This window comes from Ranitomeya variabilis, chromosome 4 (genome assembly GCF_051348905.1).
Source record: "Ranitomeya variabilis isolate aRanVar5 chromosome 4, aRanVar5.hap1, whole genome shotgun sequence".
Lineage (NCBI taxonomy): Eukaryota > Metazoa > Chordata > Amphibia > Anura > Dendrobatidae > Ranitomeya > Ranitomeya variabilis.
Genome location: NC_135235.1, coordinates 35,065,495 through 35,082,108, shown reverse-complemented (window position 1 = coordinate 35,082,108; position 16,614 = coordinate 35,065,495). Strand labels below are relative to the sequence as shown.

At 42.7% G+C, this 16,614-nt stretch overlaps 1 protein-coding gene across 8 annotated transcripts in view; it reads left to right on the top strand.

Annotated features, from left to right (window-relative positions):
- The window catches only part of CRTAC1 (cartilage acidic protein 1), a 526,287-nt gene that overhangs the window by 61,292 nt on the left and 448,381 nt on the right, over window positions 1-16,614 (top strand). The window contains exon 1 of one of the 8 annotated variants that reach the window (XM_077258319.1): window positions 3,848-4,070. The exons of 6 other annotated variants lie outside the window; for them this stretch is intronic. The gene's annotated coding sequence lies outside the window, so the exon portion shown is untranslated. Of the gene's footprint in view, window positions 1-3,847; window positions 4,071-16,614 lie in introns of those variants that run through there. One more of the 8 variants, XM_077258325.1, reaches the window with a different exon arrangement.

The following is a 16,614-nucleotide window of genomic DNA, read 5'->3' as shown; positions in this document are numbered from 1 at the left end:
TATACTGCACAAGCATAACATGGTGCGGCTTGGCCCCTCATCTTTTAAACTGACTGTGATAGTCCCCATTGACTGGCTGTACTAGACCATGTGATGTTATAGCTGCAAAGCATCATGGGGAAGCCGGCGAGGTCACGTATAACGCCCTTAGCTGCTTTGTAACATTTAGTTATCATGTTAAATGGCAGCTGTCATATATTCTTTGCAATCTGCATGAATCGCATTGAAAATTGTTCAAATTGATGGAAAACGGCAAATTTCTGGAAATTCAATTTCCATTCAATTTTCTGCTGATCGATCTGATTATTTCTAATCAGCACAATAGCTACTGCAACTTCTTTTCCTTCACTCCCCAGGATACATTCCTCCTACCATTGCCATTGCGCTGAACTGAAAGCTTGCTATCCGCAGTTTGACATAGAGACAAACATTTTAGCTCCTGTTCTCCGTGTTGGCGCCTCTGCTGATAATAATGCTGCTGGATTATACTTTACAACAGGCAGGGGGGCAACAAAATACTGAGAAGGGAGACACCTAGTGGCCGGCACTTTGGGGTGATTTCATTGGGTAAAAGAAGTAATTAATAACATTTCTAATGAGACCAAGTTGTCCGAAAGTACAGAAACAATTAAATGTTATACAGAATAAATATAAAACGTAATCTAATTCTACAAGCTCAGTGGGCTCTGGCAACTGTCCAGGTTTGCCTGGTAATGATGCCATTTTTTAAATAAATATGTCCCTCCCCTCGTCAATTAAACTTGACAGAATATAGAAAATTAAATTTCTTTCAAGTATTTTTCATTACATATGTATATAGAAAACAAACTTGACTTAATTAAAAAGATGAAAAGCAAAACTGTCATTTCTTCCAACAGCGGCTTTGCTTCTTCTGAATCCTTTTCATCCACGGACCTTTCAAAGTGCTGAATGCAGCGTTCTGGCACGAAATAGTGGGAGATGAAGTTCGGACGCAGCTTGATACCCGGAGCTGGCTGTCCCTGTTTTTATGCCACTGAATAGAAATCCCACCACCCATAGACTTACACTGAATGCATTGTAAGAGAATACGCCAATTTCCGTCCGCGGCAAGCTGCGGTAAGGGAAAGAATGGGAAGCGACACTCGCGCCCTCGATGTCGTTAAAAGTATCACTGCAGGAGGGAACAAATATAATTAACATATACAGTGCATAGGCGAGGAGCGCCTGATTGCCCCTCCGTGTGTAATGAGGTTGGAGTCAGACTCCTTGCGTAATGAATTTGTATTATTTCTGTAACGCTTAGTCCTTTTGATGGTATTTTGTGTGGCGGTATTTGTTTCTCAGGTTTGTCCATTATTAACTCAATGTGCATAAATTTCCATGACATGAACGGAGTCGTCAGTGATATTAAAAACGTTAAATTCACAGCTGGACATTAATAGCTTTGGGAATATGAAAGAGTGGCTGCGTGATTCTTCTACCTGTTGTTTTCTAAGGCAGAATTTAATTAAAGGTGACCCGTGGGGACAATTTAAAATGATGTGACCACGTAGGTCCTAGTGCACCAATAAAAATGATACCTCTCTTGTAGAAATCGGATGTACCAGAGTTGAGAAATCCAAGCTTTAAATCAAAATACCCTGGAAGTGCTTTGAGGGCGTGTCAGTAGCCTTGTAGTGGATGACACGCCCCCGGTGTGTTTCCAGGCTAAGTTGCATGTGGTTTCAAAGCTTGATTTCTCAGCATTGGCACATCGGATTACTACAAGACAGGCATCATTTTAATTGGTGTTCTATGACCTATAGAGCGATACCACTGGTTTGAGTTGTAATAAAAAAAAAATTGATGGGTTCATCATGAAAAAAAATAACTATAGTTTAAATCAAGTTTTTGTAATAAATATATATTTCAAATATTTTGGCAATTATTTTTTTTACATATCACTACTACCTATATGAAAAATAAAACATGGAAATGTTGCAATTTTCATACTGGCCACTGGGGCTTTTTTTAAACTCTAACTTCCTGTTGTTTTAGAAAGCTACACATGTACATTAACAGCAATGACCAGACTCCGGCCCTATCTTTTGTAGTGCAGCATCTTATGAGCGTGTGCAAAAGTCATTGTGAAGGAGGAGGAGGTGAGCTGTGACATCACCTATTGTGATTAGTCGTTCCTGTGTTATTACTATAGATAAAGATGATACCTTTCATTGTAATCCTACCTGTGATGATAAGGAGGCTGCTGAAAACTCTTCCTAAAAGGACTGGAAATTTGAATCTTTATTAGCCTCAGTGGCCAGTGTGAGATTTTCAAAATTAATAAGGTTGTTTTTTAATATTAATCTTGAAATACAGAAAAAAACCATTATTTTTTTAATATACGTAGCACAACAATCTGATTTAAACAATAGTGTCATTATGAGCACTAGTTTACAGTTTACATTTTTAATATACTGCCATGACAACCAAGGGTCTGCAGAAGACCCCCGTGCTTGTCATCGCTGATCTGCCGTGAATGTCAGCCCGTGGTCGGCGTTCATAGAAGATGATGATTTTTGCTGTACCACAAGCGATCAGACGATCTCCGCTTCAAGTCTCCTAAGGAGATTAGTGAAGCAAGTAAAAAGTAGAATTAAAAAACATAATATATTAAAAAAATGTAAAAAAAATATTAAAGTTCAACCCCCCCCCCCTTTGCTCCATTCAAAATAAAATGAAAAAAAAAAAACGAGAAACATGTAACGAGAAAAAAAATTAAACCGCCAGAATTCCTTTTTTTTTGTCGCTGCAACATTGCAATAAAATGCAATAACGGACAATCAAAACATTGTATCGACACCAAAATGATTTCAATAAAATGCTCATCTGGGCGCACAAAAAACAAGCCCTCACCCAGCGCCAGATCCTGAAAAATGGAGACGCTACAGGTCTTGGATTAATTACAGGTTTTTTTTGTTTTTTTTACAAAAACTTTGCATTTTTTTTTACCACTTAAATGAAAAAGAACCTATACATGTTTGACATCTGCAAACTTGTAATGACCTGGAGAATCATAATGGCAGGTCATTTTTAGCATTTAGTGAACATGGTAAAAAAAAAACAATAAAAAATTGCACTTTTTTGCAGTTTTACTGCGCTTGGAATTTTTTTTCAAATTTTCTAATTTTCCAGTACAGTATGGTAAAATCAATGGTGTGGTTCAAAAGTACAACTCATCTGGTCAAATTTACTGTTATTGTGAACAGTTAAGTAAGTTGAAGCTGGATGTTGTGTGGCACTATTTATGTGCACATTATGCGACATTATTTATGTGGAATTATCCAGGTAATATATATGTATTTTTTTTATGGAATTATATGGCACTACTGTTCAGCACTATCTGGATCTGGACACTATTTATCTGATCACTTCATTTTATAATTTTTTTTTCTTTTGTAAATGACTGGAGTCTTTGATCGCTTATTAATGTTCAGGACTGGAGAACCAGTGGCCTAGAAATCTGGGGAGTCTCGCCTGATCAGTAGACATGTCACTCCGCCGGGCCCGGTATTAGACGAGTTGTCATGTATATAACTCACCCATATAACGGCACCATTAAATATGGATTTACAATGCTGGAAAGTATATACCTCTGCCGCTATAAATAATCTCTCCAGGAACAAGTCGTCCAAGGTCACGAGGTCATTGCCACTTACAAAATGGCTCTTTCTCGCAGACGTCTTTTCTATAACCTGTCTAACCATTTAATTGGAAATTCAGCTCCGCAAGACAGAAAAAACTCCCCGTAATGACCCCAGCAGAATTTCTTATCAATTATTTAATTGCTGACGAATGTGCCATGTGCATAGATACTTAGCACTGACAACACGTTTTTTTTTTTATTTTAAAATTTTTAGGACACTTTATACTTTATTTTTTTTTTTTTACTTACTCCATTTTTTTTAGATTTCTATATATTCGCCACTGTAGAAGAAGTGAAAAGATGTCATGCGTCTTCCTCGCACCTCGGAAGGTAGAACGTCTTTGATACTTCATCTTCCTGCAAACAATGGACGTATTTCTCAGGCATCCAAAGAAGAAGAAGTGTAAGAAATTCATCACTCTCTGAATTTTTTTTCCCCATTTTTCTCATTTTCCAGTACGGTCCACACAAGCGGCAAACAAATATTGATCCTTAATTGCGGATACTCGGAGATTAACGCCTTTGCCGGTGATGGTAATGGAAGATTCTATCTTGGTCGTCTCTGACATCGGGGGCCGGCTGTTTCATTAGTTGCAAGGAGTTTAATTACTGTGTTAATTTAGTTAGTATTTCACTGTCTTCCAGCCGCACATTCATTTATACTAAGACAGTGTAATTGGAAGGACGCACGTACTGTACGATATATGATCTAATCTCTTCCATGTCTCAGTGTTTATTGCTTTTTCCTATCTTTATGGTTTGATTAAAATTACATCCTTTAAATAATGTGATATTTATGATATTTAGGGCCACCGTCAGGAATTTCTGGGGTGCTCCCATAGCCAAGAGTCTTTCTTTCCCTACCTTGGATGGGTCATAGTGATACTCATTAGCAGGGGTCTTTGTGTTGGGCTGTGATATGGGAGACAATAGGTTACTTTGCCTTTGTAGGTGGCAAGACGTTGGGAGCGGACATCTTTGTGGATGGGCACCTTATAGTGGTTATTTCCTTACATAGTACAGTGCCACCTAGTGTTTAAAGTGTATAGCTATGTGCACGTCCTACTAATGAGTGCTGGTGGACACACATGTTCAGTCACTCTCCCTACTTCCCATTCCTCATTCCTATTCTGGGGGTAGTGATTATCTGAGATTATTTCTGATACATTTCTAAAAAAAAAAAAACCCATCATTTTCACTGCTCCATGATACAGATAACATTTACCTATCTGCCTTGGAATTTACTGGAGACTATATGTATGGCTTCCAGATGGGGAAGGAGACTGACTGGTGGTGAGGTACAGCGGAGAGGAATCAGACAAGTATAGTGCTATGCGACAGGTTGTGGTAGTTGAAGGCCAAAAACACCCCGGAGAAATAGGCAATTTATTTTATCCCACCGTTTGCTGATGAAAAAAAATATTTTTGGGGAGGGTAGTAATAGTACAAAGTAGTTTAAAACAGTAGTTGTGGTGTATTTCACACTGCTGAGGAATTATATTGTGGTGCACTGTGGTTCTCCCGGGGAGGGATTTTGTGCTGCACTGTGGTATATGTTTAATGCCTCTGGGAAATATTTTGTGCAGCACTGTGGTATTTGATAAGTGCGTCTGGGAGGGATTTTGAGTTGCACTGTGCTTTATGTTTGGGTCTTCCGGGGAGGGATTTTGTGTTGCACTGCGATATATGTTGAGTGCCTCTGGGGAAAGATTTTGTGTTCTATTGTGGTTTATGTTTGGGTCTTCCGGGGAGGGATTTTGTGTTGCACCGTAGTTTGGTTCTTCTGGGTAGGAATTTTATGCTGCATTCTGGTTTATGTTGGTTGCTCTGGGGAGGGATTTTGTGTTGCACTATAGTTTGGTTCTACTGGGGAGGGATTTTGTGTTGCACTGTGGTTTATGTTTGTTCTTCTGAGGTAGGATTTTGTGTTGCACTATAGTTTGGTTCTACTGGGGAGGGATTTTGTGTTGCACTGTGGTTTATGCTTTGTTTTTCTTGGGAAGGATTTTTTGCAGTACTGTAGTTTGGTTCTTCTGGGGAGGGATTTTGTGCTGCACTCTGGTTCATGTTTGGATCTTCTGGGGAGGGATTTTGTGCTGCACTCTGGTTCATGTTTGGTTCTTCTGGGGAGAGATTTTGGTGCTTAACTGTGGTTTATGTTTGGTTCTTCAGGGGAGAGATTTTGTGTTGCATTGTGGTTCATGTTTGTTTCTTCCAGGGAGTGATTTTATGCTGCACTGTGGTTTATGTTTGGTTCTTCTGGGGAGGGATTTTGTGTTGCACTGTGGTTCATGTTTGGCTCTTTTGGGGATGGATTTGGTGCTTAACTGTGGTTTATGTTTGGTTCTTCAGGGGAGGGATTTTGTGTTGCACTGTGGTTCATGTTTGCTTCTTCTGGGGAGGGATTTTATGCTGCACTGTGGTTCATGTTTGGTTCTTCAGGGGAGGGATTTTGTGTTGCACTCTGGTTCATGTTTGGATCTTCTGGGGAGGGATTTTGTGCTGCACTCTGGTTCATGTTTGATTCTTCTGGGGAGGGATTTTGGTGCTTAACTGTGGTTTATGTTTTTTTCTTCTGGGGAGGGATTTTGGTGCTTAACTGTGGTTTATGTTTGGTTCTTCAGGGGAGAGATTTTGTGTTGCATTGTGGTTCATATTTGGTTCTTCTGGGGAGGGATTTTGTGTTGCACTGTGGTTCATGTTTGGCTCTTTTGGGGATGGATTTGGTGCTTAACTGTGGTTTATGTTTGGTTCTTCAGGGGAGGGATTTTGTGTTGCACTGTGGTTCATGTTTGCTTCTTCTGGGGATGGATTTTATGCTGCACTGTGGTTCATGTTTGGTTCTTCAGGGGAGGGATTTTGTGTTGCACTGTGGTTTATGTTTGGTTCTTCAGGAGAGGGATTTTGTGCTGCACTGTGGTTCATGTTTGCTTCTTCTGGGGAGGGATTTTGGTGCTTAACTGTGGTTTATGTTTGGTTCTTCAGGGGAAGGATTTTGTGTTGCACTATAGTTTGGTTCTACTGGGGAGGGATTTTGTGTTGCACTGTGGTTTATGTTTGTTCTTCTGAGGAAGGATTTTGTGTTGCTCTATAGTTTGTTTCTACTGGGGAGGGATTTTGTGTTGCACTGTGGTTTATGCTTTGTTCTTCTTGGGAAGGATTTTTTGCAGTACTGTAGTTTGGTTCTTCTGGGGAGGGATTTTGTGCTGCACTCTGGTTCATGTTTGGATCTTCTGGGGAGGGATTTTGTGCTGCACTCTGGTTCATATTTGGTTCTTCTGGGGAGGGATTTTGGTGCTTAACTGTGGTTTTTGTTTTCTTCTTCTGGGGAGGGATTTTGGTGCTTAACTGTGGTTTATGTTTGGTTCTTCAGGGGAGAGATTTTGTGTTGCATTGTGGTTCATGTTTGGTTCTTCCAGGGAGGGATTTTATGCTGCACTGTGGTTTATGTTTGGTTCTTCTGGGGAGGGATTTTGTGTTGCACTGTGGTTCATGTTTGGCTCTTTTGGGGATGGATTTGGTGCTTAACTGTGGTTTATGTTTGGTTCTTCAGGGGAGGGATTTTGTGTTGCACTGTGGTTCATGTTTGCTTCTTCTGGGGAGGGATTTTATGCTGCACTGTGGTTCATGTTTGGTTCTTCAGGAGAGGGATTTTGTGCTGCACTGTGGTTCATGTTTGCTTCTTCTGGGGAGGGATTTTGGTGCTTAACTGTGGTTTATGTTTGGTTCTTCAGGGGAAGGATTTTGTGTTGCACTATAGTTTGGTTCTACTGGGGAGGGATTTTGTGTTACACTGTGGTTTATGTTTGTTCTTCTGAGGAAGGATTTTGTGTTGCTCTATAGTTTGTTTCTACTGGGGAGGGATTTTGTGTTGCACTGTGGTTTATGCTTTGTTCTTCTTGGGAAGGATTTTTTGCAGTACTGTAGTTTGGTTCTTCTGGGGAGGGATTTTGTGCTGCACTCTGGTTCATGTTTGGATCTTCTGGGGAGGGATTTTGTGCTGCACTCTGGTTCATATTTGGTTCTTCTGGGGAGGGATTTTGGTGCTTAACTGTGGTTTTTGTTTTCTTCTTCTGGGGAGGGATTTTGGTGCTTAACTGTGGTTTATGTTTGGTTCTTCAGGGGAGAGATTTTGTGTTGCATTGTGGTTCATGTTTGGTTCTTCCAGGGAGGGATTTTATGCTGCACTGTGGTTTATGTTTGGTTCTTCTGGGGAGGGATTTTGTGTTGCACTGTGGTTCATGTTTGGCTCTTTTGGGGATGGATTTGGTGCTTAACTGTGGTTTATGTTTGGTTCTTCAGGGGAGGGATTTTGTGTTGCACTGTGGTTCATGTTTGCTTCTTCTGGGGAGGGATTTTATGCTGCACTGTGGTTCATGTTTGGTTCTTCAGGGGAGGGATTTTGTGTTGCACTCTGGTTCATGTTTGGATCTTCTGGGGAGGGATTTTGTGCTGCACTCTGGTTCATGTTTGATTCTTCTGGGGAGGGATTTTGGTGCTTAACTGTGGTTTATGTTTTCTTCTTCTGGGGAGGGATTTTGGTGCTTAACTGTGGTTTATGTTTGGTTCTTCAGGGGAGAGATTTTGTGTTGCATTGTGGTTCATGTTTGGTTCTTCCAGAGAGGGATTTTATGCTGCACTGTAGTTTATGTTTGGTTCTTCTGGGGAGGGATTTTGTGTTGCACTGTGGTTCATGTTTGGCTCTTTTGGGGACGGATTTGGTGCTTAACTGTGGTTTATGTTTGGTTCTTCAGGGGAGGGATTTTGTGTTGCACTGTGGTTCATGTTTGCTTCTTCTGGGGAGGGATTTTATGCTGCACTGTGGTTCATGTTTGGTTCTTCAGGGGAGGGATTTTATGTTGCACTGTGGTTTATGTTTGGTTCTTCAGGAGAGGGATTTTGTGCTGCACTCTGGTTCATGTTTGATTCTTCTAGTGAAGGGATTTTGGTGCTTAACTGTGGTTTATGTTTGGTTCTTCAGGGGAAGGATTTTGTGCTGCAGTGTGGTATTTGGTGCCTCTGTGAAGGAGTTTTGTCTTGCCCTGTGATCTATGTTTGGTTCTATTGGGAAAGGATTTTTTGGTGTGCTGTGGTTTTTGTTTGGAATTGCTGGAGACGGATTCTGTGCTTCACTGCGATACTTGGCACAGCTGGGGTGGCATGTTGTGCTTCACTGTAGTACTGTATATGCTTGGCACTTCTGTAAAGGTATTTTGTGCTGCATTGAGGCATTTGTTTGGGGTCTCCAGGGAGCTATTTTATGCTCAGCTGTTTTGAGAACACCCACAGATGGTGAAAGCTGTATTTCTCTATGTTCCATATTCTTCATTAACAACTTTGTTGTTACAAATGGCAAATCGATCTCTTGCATGCATTCGCCCAGGAGTATGGAAAGAGATTTTATAAATGATCAGATGTCTGACTGCAAAGTTACAGCCTGATGAATCAGACCTGGAATACTGAGCTTCATGTTATGGATAACAGTAACAACAATTGTATGTTGAGCACTGAGTATTTGTTTCTTATGGTTAATTACTCATGTATGTACAACAGTCAAAATGTCAGAAGGTACAAAATATTTTCTATAGTCCTCACAGCATTGATCCGGAATGGGTTCATTAAAGCATTTAGACCGTCAGTTGCAATGATTATGCCTTCTGACTAGGGGTGAGCAAACCTGTGGATGTTCAAAGTTTGGTTCAGTTACCAGAAATGTAATCTGAACTTGAACCCGAACACCAGAAAAGTCCATGGAGACCAGAACGTTTGTCCTGTAAAATTGCTGTAAAATGGTCGTAGTGAGGGCTAAGGGCAAAATGGGAGTAACAGCAGTAAAAATTGCCTTGCAAACAAATTTGAATAGGGAAATGACTTAAAATAACAAAAAATAAAAAACAATTAAAAAAAAATCTTAAAACAGGAGGCAAAGATCCAAGTGGAGAAGGGTGTTGAGGAGAAGGTGACCAACACTGTTTTTGTAGGTTTTTTTAATATGAGGAGGCTCCAAAACATTGGGAATGGCAAATTTAATGACCAAACTGTGGTGGAGTATAACAATGGCTGGGCCCGGCTGGTCTATTTCTCTAGTCAGCCAAAGGTACAGACAAGTCCTGTGGGAACCACCCCTTGTTCATTTTAATGAATGCGAGATTGCCCACTTTGGCTGTAGACAGTCTGATGCGCTTGTCTGTGATCACACCCCATGCTAAGAACACGTTCCGACAGTACACTTGCCGCCAGGCAGGCCAGCACCTCCAAGGCATAATTGACAAGCTCAGGCCTTGTGTCAAATTTGCAGAACCAGAAGTTAAATAGGGCAAACCCATCACTCAGTACGTATAGACATGTGGACACATACTCTTCCACCATGTTGTTGTAACATTGCCTCATGCTAATACGGACCGTATCAGATGGTGGTGTCGGATGTTGTGGCGTGCTAAAAAAGATTTTCCACATTTTGGCCAGGCTAACCCTTCCTTTGAGGTGGTGTCGGTGCCCTAACTGTGTTGGGGACTTCCTCCTCTCCCTTGTGTTACCAGTGAACCCCTGCTGTCAGGTGGGAAAACCATCAGTAGTTTATCTACCAGCATGCAATTGTATTCAAACATTTTCCGATCACCCTCCACTTATAGAATAAGAATGGCAGGTTGTCCTTGTAGCGTTGATCCAGAAGGGTGGCCACCAAGAAATCTGCACTGTTAACAACCCGGGACGTATGGCGATTGTTGCGCAGGCACAGCAGCATGTATTCGCTCATTCGTGTGAGGCTGCCTAAAGGCAACAACAATCTGTCCTTGGTGGGAGGTGTATCGTCTGTGTCCTCTGTATCACCCAGCCACACTCCAGTGATGCCCGTGAGCTGCTTTGAGCGCCACCCTGCTGTGAACACAGTTGTACCTCCTCATCCTCCAAAACTGTCCCTTGGACATTTGTGTGCCTGGCCACTGTTGGTACAAGAACCCACCCTCAGAGGCATGTGTGGATTACTGGCGTGATAATGGTGTGATTGGTCCCATTTCCTCCTCTTCTTCCCCCTGTGCCACCATCCATCCATCATTGAAGTGTTTTTTCAAAGAGGCATAAAAGTGGAATAGTAATGCTGATGATGGCGTTATCAGCACTGGCAATGTTTGGAGTACTCGAAGCAGTGGAACACACGTCCCGCATGGAGACCCACTCATTGGTCGTGAGGTGGTGTTGTCCCACAGAGTGACTCACCCGTGCGTGCTTCAGCTGGAGTGCAACTATTGCCTGTTGCTGCTCGCACAGTCTCTCCAGCATATGCAAGGTGGAGTTCAACCTTGTAGGTACGTCGCATAGGCGGTGAGCGGGAAGAATGCCGAAAGCGCATACAGACAGCATGCAGAGCTGACATCTCGAGGTAATTGTTAAGGAATCTCATCACCACCAAATTCAGCACATACGCCAGACAACGGATGTGCCTAAACCAGCTAGGAAAAGAGCTGCTACGAGATTTCACCCATTATCACACACCACTAGTTTGGGCTTGAGATTCAGCGACACTAACCTCTCATTGGTCTGTTGTTTGATCTCCGTCCACAGCTCTTGCACCGTGTGGGATTTTTACATGTTTTTTAAACTTTTTAAACTTTTTCATGTTTTAATCTACAAATAAATGTGATGTTTTAATGAGTTTTGTGGTTGCTGGATATTCCACTCTTTTTCACGGTTCACTTGCTCGGGAAACCAGCCTGAAGTCTCTGTGCACCGCACCCTCATTCCAGGCATTTCTCAACCCGGTGAGCTGATGATTTGTTCATTTTGTTTGTCTGCGTCCATTATATGTGCCAATTGTGGCGTTTTGTCTAGCTCTTCCAGCTTGCCCTGGTACATTGACTAGCGAGGTAATATTTTCTATCTGACACCCCCCATTACTAACCCCGTAGTGAAAATTAATATAGACACACATAGAAAAAAGTAATTTAATTGTACAAAACACTCCCCAACAAAGCCCCTCTTTTTCCTATTTGTTGACATTAATATAAAGCTGCGTTCTCATGGTCAGCTCAGTGTGATCTGACTGCGAGGCTGAGCGGTCACATTACTCATGTCACCACTCAGCAAGGCAACCAGATGTAGCAGAGGTGGGGCTCATCCTGGGACATCATTATTTTGGATTAACGGCGGACAGGTGAGGATTACTTTTTTTTTATTTTCATGTTAAAGATTTGGTGGACAAGCATGGATAAAACCCCCCTAAAGGGTTATTCCCAACATCAAAAGTTATTAAAAATTTTCAGAGTTATTCCTGATCCTGACATTAAAAGCTATAAAATAATCTATATATATAATTGTCTAAGGGGTACTTCCGTCTTTCTGTCCTCAACTTCCGTCACGGAAATCCCGCGTCTCTGATTGGTCTCGGCAGCTGCCTGTTATGGCTGCCACGACCAATCAGCGACGGGCACAGTCCGATTAGTCCCTCCCCTACTCCCCTGCAGTCAGTGCCCGGCGTCCGCTCCATAATCCCCTCCAGTCACCGCTCACACAGGGTTAATGGCAGCGGTAACGGGCTGCGGTGTAACGCACTCCGTTACCGCTGCTATTAACCCTGTGTGTCCCCAACTATTTACTATTGATGCTGCCTATGCAGCATCAATAGTAAAAATATATATGTCATGTAAAAAAAAAAACCTGCTATACTCACCATCCGCCGCCTTTCCCGCTCCTCGCGACGCTCCGGTGACCGCACCATGCAAGCGGCAGGTTCTGGTGCCAAGGATGGTATGCGAGAAGGACCTGCCATGACGTCACGGTCATGTGACCGCGACGTCATCACAGGTCCTGCGCTCATACCAACCCTGGGACCGGAAGCTGCCGCGTGCACCGCACACAGAGCCAGGACTTCAACAGGCCTTCGGAAGGTCAGTATATGTTTATTTTTTATTTTAAGTCTGTATACTACGTGGCTCTGTGCTGTATACTACGTCGCTGTGCAATATACTGCGTGGCTGGGCAATATACTATGTGGCTGGGCAATATACTACGTGACTGGGCAATATACTATGTGGCTCTGTGCTGTATACTAGATGGCTGGGCAATATACTACGTGGCTGGGCAATATACTATGTGGCTGGGCAATATATTACGTGACTGGGCAATATACTACGTGGCTGGACTCCATCGCTGTGCAATATACTACGTGGCTGGGCAATATACTACGTGGCTTGGCAATATACTACGTGACTGGGCAATATACTACGTGGCTGGACAATATACTACGTGGCTGTGCAATATACTACGTGGCTGGGCAATATACTACGTGGCTGGGCAATATATTACATGACTGGGCAATATATTACGTGGCTGGGCAATATACTACGTGGCTGGGCAATATATTACGTGACTGGGCAATATATTACGTGGCTGGGCAATATACTACGTGGCTCGGCAATATACTACATGACTGGGCAATATACTACGATGCTGGCCAATATACTACGTGGCTGGGCAATATACTACGTGGCTGGCCAATATACACTCACCGGCCACTTTATTAGGTACACCTGTCCAACTTCTTGTTAACACTTAATTTCTAATCAGCCAATCACATGGCGGCAACTCAGTGCATTTAGGCATCTAGACATGGTCAAGACAATCTCCTGCAGTTCAAACCGAGCATCAGTATGGGGAAGAAAGGTGATTTGAGTGCCTTTGAACGTGGCATGGTTGTTGGTGCCAGAAGGGCTGGTCTGAGTATTTCAGAAACTGCTGATCTACTGGGATTTTCACGCACAACCATCTCTAGGGTTTACAGAGAATGGTCCGAAAAAGAAAAAAAATCCAGTGAGCGGCAGTTCTGTGGGCGGAAATGCCTTGTTGATGCCAGAGGTCAGAGGAGAATGGGCAGACTGGTTCGAGCTGATAGAAAGGCAACAGTGACTCAAATCGCCACCCGTTACAACCAAGGTAGGCCTAAGAGCATCTCTGAACGCACAGTGCGTCGAACTTTGAGGCAGATGGGCTACAGCAGCAGAAGACCACACCGGGTACCACTCCTTTCAGCTAAGAACAGGAAACTGAGGCTACAATTTGTACAAGCTCATCGAAATTGGACAGTAGAAGATTGGAAAAACGTTGCTTGGTCTGATGACTCTCGATTTCTGCTGCGACATTCGGATGGTAGGGTCAGAATTTGGCGTAAACAACATGAAAGCATGGATCCATCCTGCCTTGTATGGAGCATCTTTGGGATGTGCAGCCGACAAATCTGCGGCAACTGTGTGATGCCATCATGTCAATATGGACCAAAATCTCTGAGGAATGCTTCCAGCACCTTGTTGAATCTATGCCACGAAGAATTGAGGCAGTTCTGAAGGCAAAAGGGGGTCCAACCCGTTACTAGCATGGTGTACCTAATAAAGTGGCCGGTGAGTGTACTACGTGACTGGGCAATATATTACGTGACTGGGCAATATACTACGTGGCTGGGCAATATATTACGTGACTGGGCAATATATTACGTGACTGGGCAATATACTACATGGCTGGGCAATATACTACATGACTGGGCAATATACTACATGGCTGGGCTATATACTACATGACTGGGCAATATACTACATGGCTGGCCAATATACTACGTGGCTGGGCAATATACTATGTGGCTGGGCAATATACTACGGGGCTGGGCAATATACTACGTGGACATGCATATTCTAGAATACCCGATGCGTTAGAATCGGGCCACCATCTAGTAGGTTATAACTTGCTGATCACCAGGGGATTGACAATTGAGAATCTTGCTGATTCAAAGTATTGGGGTTCAGAAATGTCCTATCAAAATAAATAGAGTGGTGGTTCCTCATGCGCTCACTATTCTATTGTCTATGAAACGATCGGAAAAAGCTGAGCGCTTCACTCGACCATCTATAGGAGTCCCGTAAAGAATGAATGGAGCGTGGTGTGCATGCATGCCGACCTCATTGTTCTGATGGAACATTTTAGAGCACTGTTCCCGGAATCAGTAGTGTTCCAACCCCTTGACTTCCACCGATTCCAAAACTGGCCTCTGAAATGACCCACAGGAATTATCCTCAAAGTTACAAACCGTTACTTGGCTGGTTGGGAATAATGTTTTAGTAAGTGTGCCGCACATCATGTGCACCAGAAGTGTGCATAATGGTTAGTTATTCTGTCCCATTGTTTTGATCGCTTCCCTCATTGCCGGTCTCGCTATTCTCATTGCAGTCTTTTGCAGACTTCTCTTTGTATTTGTGTTATCAAGCATTACCTTGACATCTAATCTTCATTCCCATAGATCTTGCTTTGTTTCACTGCCTCTTCTTGCATCTTTTATTATTTTGCTGCTCTTACAGCATTCTCATCATCTTTCCATCTCATTCGCCAGTCGTCTTCATCCTTTTGTACTGCACATCTTGTGTCTATCCTGCTCCATTAACGCTTCCTTATGTTACCCGTCTTGTCCTACTATATCATAAACTGGAGATGGTTACAGCAGACGGCATACTGATCGGAGACACCCGCAGCGAACTGTCTCCCTTTGTGCATCCTTCATATCCTGTTAGAAAAGATAATACAGAAAAAGAGGATTTGTACGCCGCCTCCTACAAAGCTGGGTTTTAGACGTGCACTTTATTTTTTGGCAATAACTCGGTTTTCTATCACTTTCATCTGCTTGCTTTTTGCCTTTACCGGATTCTGCATACAATACACCTGTAATGGGGATGGATTGCAGTCATCTGTCTCCTGATTTTAGCAACGTTGCTCCATCTGTCAGGAACAATATTCAAGAATTTTTGGAAAATTTACAGCAAAATGCAAAAGAAACAAAAGATACAAAATATTCTTGAATAATTTTACAGGTGTATCGACAATCTGCATTTAGTATTGGTGAATATGTGTTGGCTGACTCATACATATATCCAGTGCCCTTCCCATAGAGGCAGACTGCTACTGTTACGGGGCACATGGGTGAATATATATATATATATATATATATATATATATACATATATATATATATATATATATATATATATATATGTGTCATGATCCGTTCCAGGGTTTATTAGTGTCTGCCCTTTTCGGACGGATCATGTGAAGGGTTAACTTTGCTCTGCCTCGTTCTGGGTTCAGGTTGGCTATTTAGCTCCCAGGAATCTTGCTGGCAGTGTCAGCTATAGTTCTGTCTTCGGCTTGTGAACCTGTCTCTGGAAACCCTTGGTTTGTCCTGCTGTGAACCCTGACTTGTCCTGTGTCTGTTGTCTCCCTCTGTCTGCCCTTTCCCTGCGTTTGTCTGTTCTGCTTGATTCCCTGATTCTGATCTCCTGGCTTGGCTATTGACTCTGTTTGGATTTGTCCCTTTTGTACCGTATTTTGCTCTTCCCGGTTTACTGATCTCTTGCTACATCCTGACTATCCTTTCTGTTTTAATCCTTTTTGTACTGACGTGTTATCTTGTGCCCTGACTCGGCTTTTTCTGACTACTGTCTTGCCACTTGGTGGCATCTGTTCAGCTGCTCAGTGTGTGCAGTCTCGCTTCCCGATAAAGCTCCCCCTGGTGAAGGTTGCGCTGTACTGCACTGCAGCTGCATGACACTATGCTCATAAAATTCCTATACCTCATAAAATCAAGATACTTAACATACAGTTTGATCCAATTGTGTGAGCCCATCTGCCAGCGACAAGGCGACCTTTATAGATGGGAACCTGCACTATCAGACTTGCCTCTCCTGGGCCTCTGCCTACAAATTTAAAGGGCAGGTTGGACCCAATTCTAATTAAAAGCAGCTTTGCACAGTTGGGAACTCATCCGATGTTGAGGCAGTCACCTACCTAATCTACTGCTCAGCCTTTCACTTACTAGATCATAGCTGTCACTATGTGTGCTAATTTGGAGACATTTTATTCACTCTGGCTCTGCACCAACCATGCTCAAGTCGAGGCTACCCATTTTGGGATGA